The sequence below is a fragment of the Pinus tabuliformis genome, chromosome 1_2 (assembly GCF_031772625.1).
Source record: "Pinus tabuliformis cultivar Carrire ecotype Pingquan chromosome 1_2, CPIR1, whole genome shotgun sequence".
NCBI lineage: Eukaryota > Viridiplantae > Streptophyta > Pinopsida > Pinales > Pinaceae > Pinus > Pinus tabuliformis.
The window spans coordinates 940840891-940854496 of NC_142298.1; positions in this window are offsets into that span (position 1 = coordinate 940840891).

The following is a 13606-nucleotide window of genomic DNA, read 5'->3' on the forward strand; positions in this document are numbered from 1 at the left end:
ATCTTGGGCACTTAGTCCTTTGTATGATTGTTGCAAAATTAGTTGAAATTCCCTATGTGTTATATGGGTATGGGACATAGTGATTTTTTCTACTGATTGGGTTAAATCAATCTCTTTGTATGCTTGATAAATTAATGGGGTTAGTGATTAGCTTGTGTTGACGACAACATGGTGCACATGATGTGTGCATGATTTTCAATGATATGGATGTGTGTTTAAGTTGCTAATGAGGAGAATGATTGAGCCTCATGAGCCTAGCAAGGAGCACTAATGTACTTACTTCAACCTAGAATGGTGGCAATCCAAGTGGTGGATCCTTTATAAAACCAATAGGTTCAAGACTGCGTGATGAAATTATCACTCAGTACGGTTATGCAAGATACATGGAGAATGGAAGAATGCCATTAAGAAAAACCACCAGATTTCAGAATAAGTATGTCATTATGGCCCATGTTCTAGGCAAAATCAACGTGGTGTAGCCATGGTTAAAATCATTTGTGGATGGTCCATAAGACAAACCAGACAGAAGTCTTATCTACTTTCCTTAGCCTTTTTACCTTATCCATGGTCACAATGTGATTTATTAGGCTGAGTAAAGGTTAGATTCAAGGCTAGATTGCTAGCCCATATGACTGTAAGGCATAACCAAGCACAATGCCAGCTCATGAATGGTTAGGATTTTGTGTGAGAGATCAATGATTGACAAATAATCCGGGGTGACGTAAGCCCATAGGTCATGCCCTAGAAGCTCGCAAACAGTCGCACAAATGGTAATTCCCAACCTAATAAGGACTTGGAAGACGTGATAGTTGACATACGTCTCAGGCCCTAGACAGGCACAAGGGCAGCACGCATGATTGGTTGTTAATAGATTGTCACATGACGTAGAGGGGAAACTTCCAGTTCCCCAGAAACTCTCTCCTGGAAGGTTCAACAGAGTGCAACAGTGAGGCAAGTCGAGGTGACTCATCACTGGGAGAATGTGGTAGGAGGGTCCACCTGAGTACTGGGGAGTGAGGGAACAACCACTGAGTAGAGAAAGGCCCACAACCAATCACACTACACACATAATCCCTGTAGGGAAACCACGAGAGGAGATGAAGGTGCACTCCATGGAATGGTTTGGGTTGACAAGGCATAGGGGTGATTTCATCCTAGAATGTGGATGCCCAATGAGAAAGAACATAGTGGATTCAGTCAATACGAAAGGACAACTAATTTTGGATTAGCATAAGATGGGAATACGAAATGAGTCAACCCGAAGGACCTTTTCTGGAGCAAATCATAAAAGGATAAAGTGTTAAGAGTTAGGGTAACAAATCCATGTGATGGGAAATTCACTGACAAGATATGGCCTATCAAATATAAATGTGTGTGTGGTGAGCGCGAAAGGTTAGGCAGTCTGAATTACATATATATTCATATTGATAGGCAAGACCCAATCCATGAGAGGGTCAACATACAATAAATAATTTCCAATTGGCGTCGGGAGGCTAGCCAAGTGGGAATAGCAATGTGGCAAAGCCGATGAGGTGGCACTTTCTAAATCGTCAGGACTTCAATGGTCAAATCCCATGATCTAAAGGTCAGATTGAGGTAAATTTTTATATCGCCGAAATTGTATCGACAAGATGAATGCAATAGTGATGTCAAACTTTGGTTTTGAGTAAGTTGAATAGATCAAAAATTTTAGACCCCATTTCCATCACAAGACCTTGGATCTTGGGTCAGCATAGTAATCATCTCCTCTTAATGAGTGCTATGGTAAGGATTGGGAGGGAGGTTATTATGGACACTGTCAAAATAAAAAAGACACAATACCATGTAAAACTCTGTAAAAAGGAGAAGATACAATACCCTTGAAAGTAACTTTGTGGTAAAGTGAATATCACCAAGTTCAAAGGAACCCCACAAAGCATGGAGGAAACCTTCCATAAATCATTACCCATGAAAATGACTTCCCTAACAAAAATCATTATCTATGTAATTAAAATTTTATTTTAATTTAAAATAATATTATTAATAATAATAATTTATATATTAAAAATATGATTTAAATAGAATAAATTAATTGTTTAATTAACAAACAATTATATTATTAACCATTAATGTAATTATAAAAAAATATGAAAATTAATAAAAACAATAAACAAGCCCTTAAATGAAAACATTCAATATAAAAAGAAAAATTAATAAACACAACAAACAAACCCTTAAATGAAAACATTCAATATAAAAAGCTTTTTCACAATGTGAATGAATGAGAATCTCATTTAAAGACAGTTATTTTTTAATGAAATTTTATTGAAACTAAATTGTCTTTTTCAAGATAATTCTTGGGGTAAATCACATTACAGATTCTTTAGTCGACATTCTCATTCTACGAAAAGGCAATCTACGAAGTTTGATAATTTAGTAAAGTGGAGTTCTCATCATTCATGATGCAAGAGCATCTAGACCTAGACAACAATGTGATGGTGTGGTCACATGTTGTGGCTAATGAAAGTTTGGAAGAAGACTTGGTTGTTTAATTGTATTAATTTCAAATTATGTAAGTAGTTAATTGTTGCCTAATTCTGATCAGAATTGGGAATAAAATGCTGGCATTACAATGCATGTGTTGTACTTGATGGAAAACCACTTGTAGCAGAACAACTCACTTCTATATAACTAGATGAATTTACAGAAGAAATATCAGATGTGACAGAATACATGGTAGTTGTATTAACAGATGTGATACAGGGCAGTTCAAAGGAATTAGTTCAGAAGTAATGTACAATGGAAACTCACTAAGATGACAGTTCACAGTAACATTTCCATCAAGTCCAAAGGGCGAGATTGTTGGCATTATGATACAGGTGTTGTCCTTGATGGTAACTCACTTAGACGAAAGATCTAAGGTTAAAAACAAAGAATTATTGTTCAGGCCACACAGAATGAAGAAAGAAAGGTATACACAGGTTCACCTTGACCAAGCCGCATATACACGCGGGTTCACTGTATAAAAGAAGCATATACGTACACACGCACTTTCACAGAAAGAAAAGCATGTATATCTTGGGAAAAAAAGTTTTTGGGTCCAAGGTATCTGACCCAAGGTATTTGGTCCGTGGTATTGGTCCAAAGTGGTTTTGGTTCATGGTATTGAGAAAGGCCTAAAACTATATAAGGAGGAGAATATCATTAGGCCAAGTCAAGAAAGTAATGAATATCCAATGAAGGATGAGATCAAGCATGCAGGTTATGGGTTTGTGATGCTTTGCTTGATCTGAACTAAGGATGCACCTATATGGCTGATGGATCAAGATCCTAAGGCTTGAAATATATTATGTGCTTTGATCTTGAACATTTTAGATCTGAATACTGACGCATGTTTTATTATGTAAATGTGATGATCTGGGTATGAATGAAGTCTGAAATAGTTGTGATGCTTTAAGTTAGCATTTCCAAATCTGTACGCAGGTTGGATTTGGCAAAACAACATATACACGCCGATTCATCATACAGAAGTAGTGTATACCTCACATGATGGAATTTGTAGATCCATATGCTGGTTTCCCTTAGTAAAAGAGCGTATACATGCTGGTTTGGCTTATGGATGTAGTGTATATCTTCTGAAGTATGATCTATAAGTGTTCTGTTTGATGTTGCAGTATTCAGGGTTCTGCAGTGTATTCTGGTGACAGTATTCTGCATATTCATATTGGTTGATTGTGATTAGCTTCAGTGTTAATGGATGAAATCTAATGATGGATCAGGATCATAATGACTTATCATTATGTGATCTGATAATGAATGGGCTAGATCTGATCACTAACACATGTTCTATCCTCTATGTATGATTATGTCTGAAGTCTGGAAGTACAACAAAGTGTTTGCAGATCTACACTGGTTTGCTTTAGGGAAGCTACGTATACATGCAGGTTGGCTTCTGCCAAATAGCGTATACAATCTGAAGCATGGTTTTAAGATGACAATTGATTCTGAATGATAATGTAACTCAGAACTATGTATTGATCTATCTGTTGCAGTTGATTGATTAAAGTATGAATGAATGATTGATTCAGTTGTGTCAGAGGTTCAGAGGTTGTCAGTGATTGATTGAGTTTGGTTGATTCAGATTGAGTTTCAGTGATTGGTTAATGCAGATAGAGTTGATGGATGTATTGTAGTGGTGATTAATTTTGAGCTTCAATGTTGTTGATGGGTCCAGTATGAAAATTGGATGAAACTTGGCCTTCAGATTATGGTGTTATGCTTCAGGAGTATCCAGTATGAAAATTTATGAAACGAGGTCCCTGGAGGATGAGAGAAGGTTGTAGCCTTATATAGGTCAGCGCCTACATACTAGTAAACATATCGGCTAGTACAAGAGCTAGGGGGTTGTAGCTCCCTTCTAGTAGAAGTTGGAGAATGAGAGAAGGTTGTAGCCTTCTGTAGGTAGAATCCTGCGTACTGGTATGAGTCTGTGCCAGTACAATGTTGTAAACAGTTTTTCTTAATATTAAAAGAAGACAGAGACGACAATAGCAGGTGGTTTTCACCCACATTGGGTTTCCACCTTAAATCATGGTGTTCATGTGTGTTTCTTATGTGTGATGATCTGTTCTATTTTTACTGCACCTGGTTACTGTTTATATGATTAATGAAGTACTGATGCACTGATTAAAGATCAACATATGATGAATTAACTAAATCATAAGTTTGTTGGATATACGCTAGTTGCATTAAACACAGTTGCCTTCATCGAAGTAGCGTATATGAAATTGAGTAAGAAATGAAAAAGTTATTGATTTTCTAATATTGATTCACCCCCTCCTCTCAGTATTATTTCCAGCAATTGGTATTAGAGCAGGTTCTTTGGTAGAAGCTTGATCGCTTGAAGGAGATCCGTAGAACAATGGGAAAGAAACTAAAGAAGAAAGCGCCTTAGAAGAAGAAGACATCTCAGAGGAACTATGATAGTGGGAGAATCGATTGGGGAATATGTGAAAGCAACACTTCAGATTTAGAATCACCTCAGAATGAAGATGAACAAGCAAAAGAACTATCGGGTATGAATTTTTTATCCTCTGGTGATACATTTCTCCATCCATTTGAAGATGATGAAAGTGATAGTGAAACAACTCAATTTTCTCTTATGGGTGAGGAAGAAAGATATCAAATAGAGGCAGAATTTAAAAGGCTTACGGAAAAAATTAGAGATCAACAAGATCTATTGGACAAAATGGAATGTGCCTCCAAAGAAGAAGCTAACAAACTAAAAGCTCAAGGAAACAAGGTAAGGAAGCAATTCAAGGAAAAGGAAGATCAATTTCAAAAGCTACAGGATGAAGTGACATCATTAAGAAATGAAGTAAATGAAAGGAGCACAACAATCAAGAAACTCAGAGATTGATCTAGGTGGATGTTGGTGGCCACCCACCTATCCCATCTAGATCCCCACAACTGTCCCTTTCAGTTTTCAGTTTCCTTAATTATACCGCAGTTTACTATTTTTAGCAGTTTTTCGGGTCCTAAACTTCCGGAGCCGTTTTGAGGCCCTAAATGATGTTTTTTGGGAAATCTACCGCCATCGATTTTTTTGTTATATCTGTCTTTATGGTTATCTCTGTATTTTATTGTGTTCCTGTTTAAATCCGGATCAGAGATAGATCCAATTACTATGAAAGTCTTGAAGCTAAGATCCTCTCTCTAAAAGAAGATCTTGAAGAATCAAATAAGCAGAATAAGTAACTACTCCAAGCTCTTGAAAAACAAGAAAATGAAGTTCTTGAATTAAGACATCAGTTGGAAGAAGGAAGAAAAGCTGATGGAATCATGAAGAAGCAGTATCTTGAAAAGGAAGAGCAACATCAGGTTGAGGTAAATATTCTGAAAGATAAATTAGAAGAAAAGGATAAGCTCTTACGATTTCAAGATAGTACTAAGATCTTGGATGATATTCTTAGTAGTCAAAGGTCTCTTGCCATCAAAACTGGTCTTGGCTTTCATGAATTTGTTGAAGGTGAATCTAGTTCACAAAGTAAGACAAGGAACTCTAATGCGAAATTTGAAATGCTCAACAAGGAGATGAGAGGTCAATCCCATCAACAACCAAGGAAAGAAAATCTTCAAAGAAAATCTTTTACTCCTTGCTATGGAAGTGATATTCGGTTATTCCCTCAAATGAATAATGTTGAATGTTATGTATGTCATAATTTTGAACATATTGCAGCCAGATGCAGAAGTAGAATGGTTCAAGACCGTCACACAGAAAGATCATCACGTTCTAGGTACTTTAACGGATATTGTTTTTCTTGCAATATGTTTGATCACAAAGCCATTGACTGCTATAGAAGGAATATGAAACATATGAGATGTTATGCATGTAACAAGATTGGACATATAGCTAAGGAATGCAGGAACAAAGTACGGGCACCATACCGAAAGGAGAAAACATCATCACACTCGAAGATATGGAAGAAGAAGGAAGTACAGTCAGAAAGATGTGGCACAACACAATGTACAAACATTACAGGCTCAGAGGGAGCTGAAAGTGTGAAACTTCAGTGTTCTAAATCTCATAAGCAAGTTCCATGAAGAGAAGTCACGTATATACATGAGTTAGACACTACACAATCACGTATATGTTAGTTTGAGGAAAAACAATGGGATAGACTCAGGAAAAGGGATTTGATATGGTTCAGTCAATTATTTCTCTGTTTGATGATGGTTACAATCTGTTGATAATGTGTGGAAATATATTGATACTCATAAGACGTTGTTTTTTATCCTCACAAGTTAACTTGATGTATATATGATTGTTGATGATGCCTTGATACTTCTTGTTGATATGTGCATGATCAGATCTGACAGTGAACAGATGGAACAGGTTCAGGGGGAGAACATGCTATGCTTCTAATAAAGCATTGTTGGTGTTATGCTTAGAAGTCTTTGGTACCTAATCAATGATGATGATGCTTATGATACATCTTACGGTTATGAGTTGCCCATGACAAAATCTCATATGATTCTTGGGGTCACATAGTTGGTATAGTACATATATGTTGCTTACATGATGATCTTCATAAGGACAAAGAGAAGTACAAAGCTTCATTATTTAGTGATAAGCCACTCATTTCCTTTATGTTGTTTTCATCATACTATAGTTCTTGGCTCTCACATGGTTAAGGATGGTTATCAAGAAATCTTGACAAATGACCATGAGCTCATGGTTTGCTAGATACATATTGCTATGCTAGATACATGGATGATTACTTAAGCTTTATACTGATAGATATTGTTGGTTGGCCAAGAGAATGGTGTTATGACAGGTCTCATGAAGACATAGCTATTTGAAGACATGGCTTACTTAGTCACATAATGATGATGAGTTCTTGCCTTATGATGATAGGTTTATACTCACATATTATCATGGTTGATGCTTATCAGATGTGGGATGTTCCCTAGTAATGATACATGGTTGATTATGGAAAGATCATGCAGTTCTTAATGATGATGTGAAAGATCATGTGATGAGTATGGTGTTTTCTCATATGATATGGTGTGAATGGTTTTGTTACTGCTTGGAGATGATTCATGGAAGGAAACGAAGCAAGTTGATCTTGATGAGATCAAGAGGATGAGTTGATACAGACATAATTTGTCACATGTTGATGATATCTACACTGACATGGACATATACAGGTTGTTGGTCTGGATGCTGTTGACAAATGCTTATGGAGCAGATCATACATGGTGTATGATAGTTGCTGATGACTATCATGGTCTTGTTTAGATACTTGGTATCTGTTATGAATGTCATGTATATCATTCAATGTAAAGGTCATATCAAGAATCATGATGTAATAATTTGTCTCTTGTAGTCTTTTGATGAGTCCCTTTTTAGTCATTTGATGTAATTTGTACCCCCACTATGCATGTGAAGGATGATGTAATATTTCAGTCATGTATAAACAATTAGTATATCCCCACTTAGTTGGGTGGATGAGTCAAGTTTAGTATATCCCCACATGGTTGGGAGAATGAATGTATGTATGAGTCATTGGTGACAAGAAGCTCAAACTCACATAGTTGAGTTTTAGAGTCATGTTATTTTTCTTGAAAATATTTGTAGACTTTGCATATGCTCAGGGGGAGCATGGATGATACAGTACATCTCAGCATGAACAAAGGGGGAGCTCAATTAGAGATTTTAGCGTGCACTTAGGGGGAGCATGACCCTTTGCCCTTGATGTCAAAGGGGGAGAGTGATTTGGTGTTGCAAATCAAGTCCAAAGGGGGAGATTGTTGGCATTATGATGCATGTGTTGTACTTGATGGAAACCCACTTGTAGCAGAACAACTCACTTATATATAACTAGATGAATCTACAGAAGAAATATCAGATGTGACAGAATACATGGTAGTTGTATTAATAGATGTGATGCACGGAAATTCAACGGAATCGGTTCAGAAGTAATGTACAATGGCAACTCACTCAGATGAAAGATCTAAGTACTACAAGTTAACAACAAAGAATTATAGTTCAGGCCACACAGAATGAAGAAAGAAAGGTATACGTAGGTTCACCTTGACCAAGCCGCGTATACACACGGGTTCACTGTATAAAAGAAGCGTATACGTACACATGCACTTTCACAGAAAGAAAAGCGTGTATATCTTGGGAAAACAAGTTTTTGGGTCCAAGGTATTTCTTTGGTCCAAGGTATTTGACCCAAGGTATTTGGTCTGTGGTATTGGTCCTAAGTGGTTTTGGTCCATGGTATTGAGAAAGGCCTAAAACTATATAAGGAGGAGAAGATCATTAGGCCAAGTCAAGCAAGTAATGAATATCTGATGAAGTATGAGATCAAGCATGCAGGTTATGGGTTTGTGATGCTTTGCTTGATCTGAACTAAGGATGCACCTATATGGATGATGGATCGGGATCCTAAGGCTTGAAATGTATTATGTGGTTTGGTCTTGAACATTCTAGATCTGAATACTGATGCATGTTTTATTATGTAAATGTGATGATCTGGGTATGAATGAAGTTTGAAATAGTTTTAATGCTTTAAGTTAGCATTTCCATATCTGTATGCAAGTTGGATTTGGCCAAACAGCGTATACATGCCGATTCAGCATACAGAAGTAGCGTATACCTCACAGGATGGAATTTGTAGATCCGTACACTGGTTTCCCTTAGTAAAAGAGCGTATACACGCTGGTTCAGCTTATGGATGTAGCGTATATCTTCTGAAGTATGATCTATAAGAGTTCTGTTTGATGTTGCAGTATTCACGGTTCTGTAGTATATTCTGGTGACTGTTTTCTGGTGACAGTATTCTGCATATTCATATTGGTTGATTGTGATTAGCTTCGGTGTTAATGGATGAAATCTAATGATGGATCAGGATCATAATGACTTATCATTATGTGATCTGATAATGAATGGGCTAGATCTGATCACTAACACATGTTCTTTCTTCTATGTATGATTATGTCTGAAGTTTGGAAGTGCAGCTAAGTGTTTGGAGATATATACGCTGGTTTGCTTTAGGGAAGTTGCGTATATACGCAGGTTGGCTTCTACCAAACAGTGTATACAATCTGAAGCATGGTTCTAAGATGACAACTGATTCTAAATGATAATGTAACTCAGAACTATGTACTGATCTATCTGTTGCAATTGATTGATTAAAGTATGAATGAATGATTGATTCAGTTGTGTTAGAGGTTCAGAGGTTATTAGTGATTGATTGAGTTTGGTTGATTCAGATTAAGTTTCAGTGATTGGTTGACGCAGATAGAGTTGATGGATGTATTGTAGTGGTGATTGATTTTGAGCTTCAATGTTGTTGATGGGTCTAGTATGAAAATTGGATGAAATGTGGCCTTTAGATTATGGTGTTGTGCTTCAGGAGTATCCAGTATGAAAATTTATGAAACAAGGTCCCTGGAGGATGAGAGAAGGTTGTAGCCTTTTGTAGGTCAATGCCTACATACTAGTAAACATATCGGCTAGTACAAGAGCTAGGGGGTTGTATCTCCCTTCCAATAGAAGTTGGAGAACGAGAGAAGGTTGTAGCCTTATGCAGGTAGAAGCCTGCGTACTGGTATGAGTCTGTGCCAGTACAATGTTGTAAACAGTTTTTCTTAATATTAAAAGAAGACAAAGACGACAGCAGCAGGTGGTTTTCACCCACATTGGGTTGCCACCTTAAATCATGGTGTTCATGTGTGTTTCTTATGTGTGATGATCTGTTCTGTTTTTAGTGCACCTAGTTACTGTTTATATGATTAATGAAGTACTGATGCACTGATTAAAGATCATCATATGATGAATTAACTGAATCATATGTTTGATGGATATACACTAGTTGCATTAAACACAGTTGCGTGTACATGCGAGTTGCCTTCATCGAAGTAGCGTATATGAAATTGAGTAATAAATGAAAAAGTTATTGATTTGCTAATACTGATTCACCCCCCCTCTCAGTATAATTTCCAACATAAAATGGCAACTGATCCTCCCTGCGTGGAGATCAAGCCAAGTAGTTAGAATTGTCCAGACTAGGATAGGATTTGATTTCTAAATATGTAGTCTATACCTTCAATTATGAAGGAGATGGTTAGGTAGGACATATATGTATTTCCCTTTCTTTTCTAAAAAGGAGAGTCGAGAGTAGAGAGATAGAGAGATAGGATTCAAGAGGGAATTGTAAGCCTACGGGAAGATTAGGAACAAAGGCCACTAATTTGTAGAATTAGGCCAGAGAGGAAAGATTTAGGCAGGAATTGAGTAGAGCGAGAGTAAGTATAATGTATGGATTGTATTTTGATAACAAAGATCTTTCGTTTGTGAATTTGGGCCAAGGCGAGACTCTATGATCGTTTTACATTGAATGAATGAAATTTTTGTGTTTATGATTGATTATCGAGTCTGCGGAAACCCTCGCTATGCTTTAGTTTTCTTTGTATTCAAGTCAGGGAACTATCCCTTTGGTATGTTAAGATTAATGCCTAAATCATGTGATTGATAGAAGTCGGGGCACTTCTTTTAAATATCATTGTTTGAGGCGTGTCGGCAAGCCCTTTTACACAGTTTTGGTCCCGCAAGCGAAAAACCCATTTACATTAGGAATCGTCGCAAAACACTGAACCAGATCCAAAATCTAGATTTGAAATTTTATAAAGGGTGGCTTATATTCTTATCGGGTCTGAAAGACTGATTGGATCAGTGCATCGCAGCGGAAAGCCTGGCTTGGAGGATTGCGACTATACGATATGCGATTATATCGTAGCCATCAGATCGCAATCATTCGTGGCCATTGGATTGTGGAAGCAGTTTTGTAACAGTGTATAGCATTTTGGATGGCAGAAGGATGGTAAACGATATTGAAAGTTAGACCCCTGATTCCATTCATCATTCGACACGTGGCAAGGAGGAGAGATAGAAAACCATTTATTGGGCGATTAGACCCCGGGTTAATTGTCCACCCGAAATAAGATGTGGACCGTCAGATTCGCTACGCGCAGATCGACGATGGAGAATTGGTGACAGTTTAAATGTTCGGGATCAATGCCGACCATTAGATCGGAAAGGGGAATGGACGGTGGAGATCAGCTGATCGGGGATCGATGATTGGAGAGCGCAATAGGGAGGCGATATTCCAAAGGATGGATCCGCCGATAATTATAGAGGCAAATGTATAAAACTTGAGTTTAGTTTAAAGCTTTCGGAGCGGGGTTTTGTTTGATTTCCTATGTATTCATATATTTCCGATAAAAAGTTTTGAATGGGATTTTTAAGGATAAGAGCAATATAAAACACTCCCGATAGTAATGACCCTGATAGTTTAAGTGGTTCCGCTTTTAAAAGAGAAGCATCAAACCTACGCTTCCAATATATATATATATGTGTGTGTGTGTGTGTGTGGGCATGAACTTTAAAGGCTTATAAGGGGGAGAATAGTCATGGTAAGGTTTGAGGGTGTAGCAGCCTTATGGTTGCATCATTTTTGGTATCAGAGCAGGAAAAGGGAAGAAATTTCCTGTGAGAAGGTTGTCTTACTTATAAAGATTATGATTAAAAAGGTATGAAAGTTGCAGCAGTTGAATGAATGGCAATGTTGGGCACATGACTACAACAGTAAGACTATAGAAGAACTTTTGGAAGTTCTTAGAGATTTTAGCAGAACCTTATTCCAGCTAAGGCTTGGAATAGATAGGGATAGAGGAGTCCTTAAGAGAAGTAAGTGGAGCAACCAGAGAGGGAGACCAGGCAGAGGAGAAGCTTGGTGAGAAGATGAACTTAGAAGGAAGTTGATTGGTTGCAGGTGTAGAGCTCACATAGAAGAGAAGATGGCTATGGAGAGTCATATGGAAGGTTTAGAAGAAGGCTACAAGATGGAGGAGATGAGTACTCAAACAATCCATAGGAAACAGATGATTCAAGTAGAGGTTGATAAGGAAATGACTGAAATAAGGAAAGAACTCGATGTGTTAGAAATGTTGCTAGAGGTGAACCAAAGACAAGGTTGGGTCTTGAAGAGGAAGCCAGTGAAGTGATCTAAGTTGCAGAGAAGGCTGCAACAAGAACAGGTAAAGTGGTTGATGAAGAACCTCAAAGAAGCAGAGGCAGAAATGGAAGTTTCCATTTGTAGACCAGAACAAGGTGAAATGTTGGGTGAAGAGGATAATGGGAGATCAGCTGAAGATCTCATGAACTATTGGAATAGTTCAAAATAATTAGAAGATATGATGACCAAGGAAGCAGATGAGGCAATGAAGCCTTGTGATTTTAATTCTCATAGTTTGTGTATGTTTGCAGGATATGCAGAGGATGATGGACAGTCTGGTGAAACTGTCACAAACAGGAATGAAGCTCTTGAGGTGAAGTATGATGGAGGATGCCTTTTAGAGGAAGAAGGTGCTGATTTGTTGCAGCAGAAAGACTTCATAGATGAAGTTCTATTTGGGGTAAGACAGTTAGATGAAGTCGATATGGACTAGAAGTCTAATGACAATGCCATAGTGGTATTACAAGGAGGTAAGCAAATGAATTTTTCTGATGAAATTGATGAAAGAACTTTGCAATATGATAGTGCAAAAAACAGGATAGAGGATTGTCGAATGAAGCTAGGAATGGAAGTTGTGATGAACTGCTAGAGAGATTTCACATGGAATTAGAATTCTTGGAAAGATTGCTCAAGGAACCTGAAGGAGAAATGAAGCTTTCAGAACCTGATAAAGAAAAGGATATGGTTACTATGCATGATAAGGATGAAATGTCTTTAACATTTATGGAGTTAAGTAAATGTTTAGATTCTTCAGTTAATGATGTAACTACAGGTATGGAAGACAGCATTAATAAATATGATGCTGAAATCAAAGAAATTGAGCAGAGATTATTTGAAGGTGAAATGGAAGATCAGGAGCAACAAGGAAGTTATGTCCTTAAAGACATGAAGGAGACAAAAGTATTAATTCAGCAAGATAAAGATGGAAGGAACCAGCAATTTAAAGGAGACGATCAACAACATGAGAATGAATTTGAGGAAGGCATTAGATTTCAGAAGTATAACAACTGGCAGCAGAATGAAGAACAATAGATTAGTCT